Raw genomic sequence first — 10973 nt, forward strand, 5'->3', positions numbered from 1 at the left:
GAAAAACTCTCCTCTCTTGCAGCTTTTCTTTTCTTTCTTTTTCCTCTCTCCCGGATTTGCCCTCCTAACAGCCTCTGCAGAAAACCACCCAAAAAAAAACACCACTACCTTTAGCCTCTCTCTCCTCCGCTCCTGCTAACGGCATGCAGGAATCTTCTAGAATTTCATTGCCACGTGTCGACCTCTCATTGGTCCTCCAAACCACCAATCTGATTCCTCAACAACCAATCCGAGAGTGACACGTGGCTCGCTAGGGCTCTTCCACGTGGTAAAATCAGCTGCATGGAGAATGAGGCCCAAGTGGGGGTCTACACATACTTATTAATGAAAGGACAAGCTAGAAATATTTATTTCAAAGTGGGGTCGTTCCTCTCACCATGAGGTGCATAACCCAACTACCCAAATCCCATGTATGGTGGTTTTCACAGTAAAAAAATAACTCAAAAGCTGTCAATTCAATATATAGTTTGATATAATATTTTTATAAATATTTTAGACTAAACTATGAATTTATGGTCCCATGCGGCTTCAACTACGGATAGGTCTATTAATGCAAACAAAAAGACTAGTACTTTTGATAAATTTTAATATTTATCAAATTTATGGTCGTAACTAGCTGACATTTAGTATTTATAAATTAAAATTTTAGTACTTAAATTTAATATTTGTGAATTATATGAATGCCTTCCAGCATGTAATATATATAAATACACATGTTCATACTTGAAATATTGCATTTTTTTGAATTATTAGTTTTATTTAATGGAGATGAATATTTAGTTGAAAAGTTACAATATTTAGGCTTAAGTTATTGTACTTTGTTGCACATACTAAAGCAAAAGAAAAGTTTTTACTAATGAAAAGTTACACATGTGTATTTTTAACACACATGGCCAACAATTGTATACATTACATGGTATACATGCACTTTCATACCAGATGATGTGCACATCCAACAATAAATTAATTTAACAATACCAGATGAAGCATAATACTGATGTATATTATTTCACAAACTTTTGACAACTATTTTGTGTACTAATGCATATTAAGTTTTGTTCTTGCCTATTTAAGTTTATACATTTAGTTATTTAAATATATCCAATATTATGTTGAAAAAAGATGTACTTACTTAAATTTTTTTGTTCTTAATATTAACAAGTTTTGCAATTCTCTTGTATAGGATATATATTCCATTATTTTAATTGAAATGGAAAATCGAGATTGGATGTCAAAAGATAGAAGGTCAGTTGAGTATGATGAAGGAGTTGAAAACTTTACATGAGACAACAACTTGTTTTACAACCAGTTGTAGCAGAAAAACCAATGTTTAAAATGATAGAAGAGCCCCAACCACCAGAACCACCACTGAAACACAAGGTATGCATTTACTTACTAATAATACAAGATTAATATAAGTGATATAAAGCCTATGTAAATGATATTATTTGTTGTATTGAAGGTAATTAAATGCAAATTAGCAGTGGAAAGAAAAGGAAATGTTGTTTCAACTGGTACACTAATAGAAGAAAAAGGATCGAATAGGTTGGTTGTAATAAATGTTGCACACAAGCCAGATGCTAGATTCCCATTTCCAAATCCATATGAGATTATCAATGTTGGGGATGCTATTGGCTTTGAGCTTGACTGGCCAACAAGCCTTGTCATACTTGAAACTGAACATCCCCAGGTATGTCATTTTATGCCTATAGTAAATTTGATTGTAACTTGGTATTTTATTGTTTAGGAGTATATATATCTAACATTCCTTCCTTTTTCATAGGTGTTGGATAAAGGAAAGAAGAAGATAGTGAAGACACCAATTATTCGAAAATCTAAGCCTCAAAATCATTCGGTCATTAAAAATTTTCAGAAATTTGTGGATGGTTGCCTTGGTAATGACAAGACATACCCAATACAGCTCCCCATTTCACTATTTGGTGTCGAATTTCAAACATATATATCTAGAGAGGATTGTGAATACATTATTTCATCTTTGGAGGTGTCATCAAACTGCATCTCCTTCTATTTATGGTGTGTACCTTTTATTTTCATTTGTTTTTATTTTTTTAATGAGTTGCCCATGTTGAACGAGATTGGATATGACTAATGATAATTTTCTTTTGGTGTTTTGATACAATAATAGGCACATGCATGATCAACTACATATTGCCAAAAAGGAATCACAATTTGTATTTGTTAATCCTTTTACAATATCACGAGCAGGCCTTAGTACTCCTCAAACAAAGAAAAGAGCACAATTGTTGTCAAAACGCTTAATGGAGTGCCAAGATGCTAAATATGTTTTCATACCCTACAACCCCGAGTAAGTGACAAATATTATACTTTAATTTGAGGTTTTATGATTGATTTATATTTCTAATTATATGCTACTTTTGTTTTTAATGTTTTAGCTTTCATTGGGTCTTGGTAGTGATTGAGCCAAGGAAAATGATAGTCCACTATCTTGACCCTATGCATCACAAACCATGTGAGGACTTAAAGGATGTCGTAAACATGTAAGTTCTTCCTATTATTTTTCATAGTATTATTATTATTTTTTAAAAATACATTCATCTCAAACACATTTTTTTTTATTATTTATATATATGTTAAAACATATAACATTTACCTATTTTAAAAATGTACCCATGAACTTATTTACATAGGGCTCTTCGAATATCTGCAAAGAAAACATCTAAGAGGGAGCCATCTTGGTAACTAGTGCAGGTGACATCCAAAAAATTTTCTTTACACATTAGCTTATGCATTTGCACCATTTATATATATGAGTACTAATGTTATTTTATAATTGATTGATTAGTGTCCAAGACAAGAAGGAGGGTTCGAATGTGGCTACTTTGTTATGAGATTCATAAAAGAGATAATTTTTTATCCTACAATTATTGCTTCAAAGGTATTACAAATTTAATGAATTGTACATAGTTTTAGGCTTCCAAATGTTATGCATTTTAATGTTATTTTCTTATTTGATTTCAGTTTGGTGATAAAAAAACATATTCTCAAGTAGAATTCGATGAAATTAGAGGAGAATGGGCTACTTTTGTGCTACAACTAATCATGAATCATGTTGATGCATCATGATTACCGTGCATGGTGAGTCCTTTAGCTACTACATGAATTTTTATTCATTTATGATAACATCGATCCATGTTTATTTTCTTCAATACAAATCTATAAAACTCATTAAACTATGTAATGCAGGTATACACTTTTGGGATGGTGGAATGGAGAATAAAAAGAAAGAAGAAGGCAACAAGATTTTGGGTTTTTAAATGCAACTCTTATGTCATACGTTGTAGGACATAAATGTTACTTTAATTAGTATTGAGAAATTTAGATTTTTAGATGGGACTTTTATGTCATTTTATAGTTAGCCGGTTTTATGCTTATGAAATGGAGGTATACATGAATCTTGGGATCTTTAACATTTGTAAATCATGTTTTGGTATGTATTCACTCTTCTTTTTTTAGTTTTGATGGGTTTAATATGTTGGATGTACTATCTTTTTGTGAACATTTGATATACAAATATTATTAGATGATCAATGTATTATGAGTTATTCCATAAACATTACAGAAAAATGAGTTAAATATAATATGATTGTTATATTTATGAACAAAATATAAACAAGTTAATCTTACTTATTAATTCATAAGCATTACAAAAATCTATAACTAAAAACAATCATATCTTCCACAATAATTTACAATGATGTGACACCATTACTCAAAGGTGATGCATTTAATATGACATCATAACTCAAAGATGATGCATTTAATGCAACACCCTATCATCACTAGAAATATATGGTGTCACTTCCGAATGGGTCACCATTTATCTACTTTGGTGTCACTTCCAAATACGTCACCAATTGGTACCCTCTATGGTGTCAGTGGAGAAGGTGACGCTATGTTGTAGTGACACCCTATGTTTATGGTGACTCGTTATAAATGACATCATATATCTTTTTCCTTGTTGTGTATGGTAAACAAATTAAGATTGTGAGATCAGATAGAGGTGGAGAATATTATGGTAGATACTTGGAAGATGGACAATCACCTAGGCCATTTGCGAAGTTTCTTCAAGAGCATGGGATTGTTGCCCAATACACCATGCCTAGTTCTCCAGACCAAAATGGTGTAGCAGAAAGAAAAAACCGAACTTTATTGGACATGGTGAGGAGTATGCTTAGTAGCTCAAAACTTCCTAAATTCTTGTGGACTGAAGCACTTAAGACAATTGTGCATATATTAAACCGAGTTCCAACCAAGGCTATCCCAAAAATGCCATTTGAGTTATTGAAAGGTTGGAAACCAAGTTTGCAACATATGCGCGTTTGGGGATGCTTGTCTGAAGTGAGAATTTATAATCCACAAGAGAAGAAACTGGACCCAAGGACTATTAGTGGGTATTTCATTGGATATGCTGAAAAGTCCAAGGGGTACAAATTTTATTGTCCATCTCACAACATTAGGATTGTGGAATCAAGAAATGCTAAATTTCTTGAATATGACTTAGTCAGTGGGAGCGATCAATTTAGAAACATAGTTTCTGATATTGATCATATAGCATCTCAACCTTCCACTTCAAGCGATAGATTGTTTATTTTTCATAACACCCCTCAAGTACAAACGGGTGTTGAACGAACAATCGATGAAGTTCAACCAGTCATTGAAGTTCCACAAGTTGTTGACAACATTCCAATAGACCAAGTTGATTAGGAGTTTTCTAACACTTCTGAACAACAAGTTGAACCTCATACTTCCTCGGAAGATATTGGTGCAACCTTAAGAAGGTCTGCTCGAACTAAGAGGTCAGCCATTCCTAATGATTATGTAGTGTATCTACAGGAATGTGACTACAATATAGGAGCCGAAAATGATCCAGAATCATTTTCACAAGCCATGAGTTGTAAAGAATCAGAATTGTGGTACAATGCCATGAAGGATGAGATGAGTTCCATGAAGTGCAATGATGTTTGGGACCTTGTTGAGTTGCCTAATGGTGCAAAAATCATTGGTTGTAAATGGGTTTTTAAGACAAAGAAAGACTCATTAGGCAACATTGAGAGATACAAGGCCAGACTTGTTGCAAAGGGGTTCACTCAAAAAGAAGGAATCGATTACATGAAAACTTTTTCTCCTATATCTAAAAAAGATTCCTTGCGTATTATATTGGCATTAGTAGCCCACTTTGATTTAGAATTGCAACAAATGGATGTGAAAACAACATTTCTTAATGGAGAGCTAGAGGAGGAGGTTTACATGAAACAACCTGAAGGATTCTCCTCTAGTGGTGGTGAGCAATTGGTTTGTAAGCTTAAGAAATCCATATACGGTTTGAAACAACCATCCCGCCAATGGTATTTAAAATTCCATAACATAATTTCTTCATTTGGTTTTGTTGAAAATGTTATGGATCAATGCATATACCTTAAGGTTAGTGGGAGTAAAGTTTGTTTTCTTGTTTTATACATGGATGACATCTTACTTGCAACCAATGATAAGAGTTTACTTCATGAGGTGAAACAATTCCTCTCTAAAAATTTTGACATGAAGGATACGGGTGAGGCATCTTATATCATTGGCATTAAGATCCATAGAGACAGATTTAAAGGTATCTTAGGTTTGTCTCAAGAAACCTATATCAATAAAGTTTTAGAGAGATTTCGGATGAAGAATTGTTTACCTAGTGTTTCTCCTATAGTGAATGGTGATAGGTTCAATCTGGACCAATGCCCGAAAAATGATCTTGAGAGGGAACAGATGAAGAACATTCCATATGCTTCTGCAATCTGAAGTTTGATGTATGCTCAGGTCTGCACAAGGCTTGACATTGCATTTGCTGTTGGAATGTTAGGACGATATCAGAGTAACCTAAGTAAGGACCACTGGAAAGCTGCAAAGAAAGTGATGAGATATCTTCAAGGAACCAAATATTACAAGCTTATGTACAGACGAACAAGCAATTTAAAGGTAGTTGGCTACTCAGATTCAGACTTTGTTGGCTGTGTTGATTCACGTAAATCAACATCTGGATACATTTTTATATTGGCCAGTGGAGCTATATCTTGGAGGAGCGTTAAGCAGACCATGACTGCTACTTCTACTATGGAAGCTGAGTTCATATCTTGTTTTAAGGCTACTTCACATGGTGTATGGCTTAAGAGTTTTATTTCTGGACTTAAAGTTATGGATTCAATATCTAGGCCATTGAGTATATATTGCGACAATTCAACTGCAGTCTTTATGGCGAAGAACAATAAAAGTGGAAGTCGAAGCAAACACATCGACATTAAGTATCTAGCCATAAGAGAACGTGTTAAAGAAAATAAAGTGGTCATTCAGCACATTAGCACTGAATTGATGATTGTTGATCCTTTGACTAAGGGCATGCCACCGTTGAAATTCAAGGATCATGTAATGAACATGGGACTTAGTTCCCTTATATAGTTTTTTATTGTACAAACTCTTATTATGACGTTTTCTCATATTGATGTGCACCTTTTAATTTTGAGAAAATTCAACTTCATTGGACCAAGAATGAACATAGGGTTTATTCATTAAGTAATATTAATATTGCCACATAAAGTAAAATGTTAAGAAATGAATGCACTATAATACATGGAAGATAACACTCGTTATATAGAGGACTTATCGCCATGATTCATGTATTTGTTACTTAATATGGATAATTGATGGATTAAGATAGGACATTATGTTAAAGGTGTGGACCAAGTGGGAGAATGTTATCATCACCCATGTCGTCTCCACGTTCACCACCATGAAGGGGTGATTCTGAAGTGGTCACACCCACGTCCTCCACCATAATCGCATTTTTTCCGCTGCGTTAAAGGAGGATGTGGCAAATCTGCAGAGACGTGGTATGATGGGAAGCCACGCATATATATTTCACATATGGTCCCGAACTCGTGATCTACCGTTTTTCTTTCTTCAGTAATACACCATCCATAGGAGATCATCAGGGTTTGGAAACCGATTACAGCAACTTGAATCAATGGTTGGAGGTAAGTAGACTATGCTTAGTCTTTTACAGATTCAGTTCATCTTGCAAGTGTTAATTTTGAATTGAATGTATCATATGAATATCTAGCAATTGCAACCTAATCGGGCTGAGAGGAGGACCACTGCAGTTGCTTGATTTCTGCCCCCCGCAGTGTATACTAGAATCGGATCCAACTCCCCTTCCACAGGTTGGCACATGGATGATAATCTCATATTAGAGCCTGTGAATCACCGCCAACAGTGCAAATATGGCAAGAACTATGGGGCGCCTGTGCAATAGCATTGACACAGGCTTGATACCTCTGTAATTCCACCGTTGGGAAAGTAGAGAAGCAGATGTTGAGCATCATGACCTTGACACTGTCCATGATGATAGTAGCCATGTACCTAGAATCCTGTTTGTTCCAACCGAGCCGAATAAGAGGAGTGTCGGGCTCGGAGCTCTCATAGATAATTGTCGAAGGCTCTTTATTCATGCAAATCAAAGACCATAACCGAGCCATCAATAGAAACAGAGGTGAAAACTCCGACGCCGCCCCAAGCAATATCAAAAACCTTCTTATCATGAGCGACAAGCTGGGTATCCACCATTTCTACCAAGCCTACTGCCTAGACCTCCAGCTGCCCTATATGGAGCAACTCCAAACCCACTGTCGTAACTCTCGTACAGGCTGCCAAATCCACCAAAGCCATTACTAAAAGAATGAGCCCTAAAGTTGTTACCAAATGCAGAAACATGTGGTGGTTTTGAGGCTTTCATTGGTTCAGTTTTCTTGATCTCCACTTAAGTGTCGGCCATATCAATCATATTCCCCTCCGACAATATTTCATCTACTACCTCTTCACTTTCAAATATTATGAATCCAAAGCCTCGAGAACGATTAGTTTCATGGTCGCGTATAATCTGGTGTTCCTCCACTTTCCTATGCTTGGAGAAGAAATCCTTGAACTCATTTTCAGTGACTGTATATTGTAATCCGCCAACAAATATCTTCTCAACCTATTTTCCGTTAATAACATGTGCACCTTCAATGACACTATCAACAACTGAAGGATCAGCATAGGTGACAAACCCAAATCCCCTAGGTTGGCCAGTATACCGATATTTCATAATCACTGAGTTTATTATTTCTCTATATTTCTCAAAGTGCTTATTGAACGTACAAGCTTGCATGGGAAATCAGAAGCGATCAATAGCAAGTACCAAAGCTTTAATTGAAACTTTTCTATGAGGAAATAGACTTTTGGATAGCTTGCAACTTCATCCAGACAAAAGATGTTTTCTGCTTCACATAGATGTAACAAAAATTGATGAGGTGAGGAGAGTGGACCACTTCATCTTCATCAACGTCCCACTCAACATCAAGAGGAATTTCTTTACTTGTAAATGAGGAATCTAATCTCTTCAGAGAATTTAATGGCTCTGTCTAAGCCATCCTTCAATTGTACAATGCTCTAACTCCTTCAAATTGATCATGGCCTCCAATACTAGACTCCCCAGCCTTACGATGCGCCCTCTTTGAACTAGTAACGCAACCAATTTGATTAGATGGCACGAATATCCTAATAGTAACTTGCTATGCTTCTTCAGGCTCTTCATACTTACGCTTGTTGGCAACATCTATACCAGACAAGTGTTATGCTATTTCGGCCATGGATGATGTAAAGAGAGAGAGAGAGACTGTGTGAGTAGGGTTTTGAAAACCATGGAAGATGGAGAAAGAGATTTGGATATGAGGATTAGAAATGGGATGAAGCGGAGGTGGCCACCTGCATGGGCTTCATGCACATGGGAAATAGTGGAAACGAACTGAAAGTGGGTTAGATGGATGGGTATAAAGGGTAGGGAAGGATGAGACGATGGGTATGGTGAAATAAAGGATGGAGGGTAATGAGAATATGGGTATGGTGAGTTGGAAGGATGAAGGATGGGTTTAATGGGTATTGGAATATAGGTATGAAGGGCACGTGGTGTTAAAAAGAAAGGTGATATGCATGAGGGGCATGAAGGATGGGTATATGTGGAGATGGGTATGGGGAGGTTAGTGAGAAATGGGTTCAGTGGGTAATGAAAAATGAAGACAAGCATGGTGCAGGATGGGAAAGGGGTGGAATGAGTGGTGGAGTATGAAAGATGAAGGTGTCATTAATGAAATAGAAAGTGGGAGAAATGGATTGGTGGGTGCTGGAAGGTGGTGGTGAGATGGAATGGATTTGACAATAGAGATAAAGGCATGGTGAACCTCTGCACTGAGCCATTACTACCATATAATCCCGTAAATGATTCTCAAATGAAAACTGGAAGGCAATAATGGAGCCTAATGGTGTATTATAGCATGATGATGAATTCCTTATAGCTTGATTTCTTGTCGGGTCCACATCAAGGCTGAATGTGAAACCCAAAGTCCAATGACCAATCAATGCATCATGTATACCACCTGATTTTGAATCCTGTGGGATGATCTGATAGCCAAAGGGTAACAGTGGAGCATCATCTGAAAACATTTCATTAATTGGAGCAAAAACAAGTCTAAAACCGGCTCCCACTGCATACTTGTCAAAGGCATCAACTATAGATAGAACCTCATTACCCTTCCTCTGTTTAGTGAGCATAACCCATTGAAGAGAGACCCATTCTTCAGAATTAAAACACCCTTCACCAGCCGAGAGAACTTCACTCACCCTTAAATACCCAGGAGCTATGATTTTCTGTCAACAATATCCACTTCCCGAATAACCTAGAAACTGATCTAAGTGGGAATAAACCCAGCCATTTGATGTCAAACTCAACAACACCTCAAAACATCACAAAAGCCTCTCTAGAAAAAAAAATGTTCATCTCCCATTGTAAGCCAAAAACAGAGGAAAATAAAAGGGAGGAGGAAACAAAGACAGTACTAGAATAAATATAACTAAAAGAATTAGTCCAAGCCCTATCTCATGGGATATCAATGAACTTGGAAAAAAACTGAGTGGGATAGACACGAGATATTTCAAACATAAATGGGTATCACGACTACAAATATCAAGAAAGAACAGAGCCAAACCAACCCCAACAAAACCAAGTAAAAAAAATGAACACATTGGAGCACCATCAAAGCAACCTAGAGATCAGTAAGAACAAGCATGTGACCCCCTATACCCACTCCCAATCAACAGGTTAATGCTAAAAATTTAACAACAAACTGAGCAAAATAATAAAAAATGAGAAACAAGAAGATTACAGTGACCATACCTGAGCTCCTCAAGTGAAGATGGTTAAGCTTTTGCTCCTCTAGCTCTCAAAACTTTCTCCCTAAGCCCGCTTGCTCTCCTAGAAACCAAATATCTCCAGCAACCCTCAACAGAATACCCTCCCCCCCCCAGACAACAACTCTCTCATCTCACAAATGTCTCTACCACTCTTCCTATTATTTATTTATTTATTTATTTTTCAGCTTGCTCCCAAGCTAAAGAAAATCTCTCAAATATCTCACCTCCAGCCTCTCAAACTTGCTCTCCAAGAGACTCCTAAAAAAAATATCTCACCCTGCCAACCCAATACGCCCCCTGCATCTCTTGCTCCTTAGGCTACAAAAGACGCTCCTCCATAACAGCTAGAAGATTTCCATGCCACGCATCAGTCGCTGATTGCCTCCAAAAAAGATCCCTGCACATCCAACTTCTCATGCACGTATTGCCAAAAGCAAAAAAGGTGGTAAAGGATGCTCCCTAAAATGTCATTTACTTGTAGACCAAAACGAGGGTCAACAAGAATTTAAAACTAAATAACGCTTAATAGTGTTAAGAATTAAGTTATTTGTTTTTTTAATATTTTATTTATGTTAAATATTTAAAAATAAAGAAAAATCAATATATTATTTTTTCTATTTTAAAAAAATTAAATATTTTGATTATTTTTTACTCAACATTTATAATATGTC

General features: G+C 36.1%; 2 pseudogenes; both read right to left on the minus strand.

Annotated features, from left to right (window-relative positions):
- Positions 1 to 7088: 7088 nt before the first annotated feature.
- On the minus strand, positions 7089 to 7641 carry LOC117911042 (annotated as a pseudogene).
- A 4-nt stretch (positions 7642 to 7645) lies between these two features.
- Positions 7646 to 8224, minus strand: LOC117911043 (annotated as a pseudogene).
- Positions 8225 to 10973: the final 2749 nt, after the last annotated feature.

This window comes from Vitis riparia, chromosome 3 (genome assembly GCF_004353265.1).
Source record: "Vitis riparia cultivar Riparia Gloire de Montpellier isolate 1030 chromosome 3, EGFV_Vit.rip_1.0, whole genome shotgun sequence".
Taxonomy (NCBI): domain Eukaryota; kingdom Viridiplantae; phylum Streptophyta; class Magnoliopsida; order Vitales; family Vitaceae; genus Vitis; species Vitis riparia.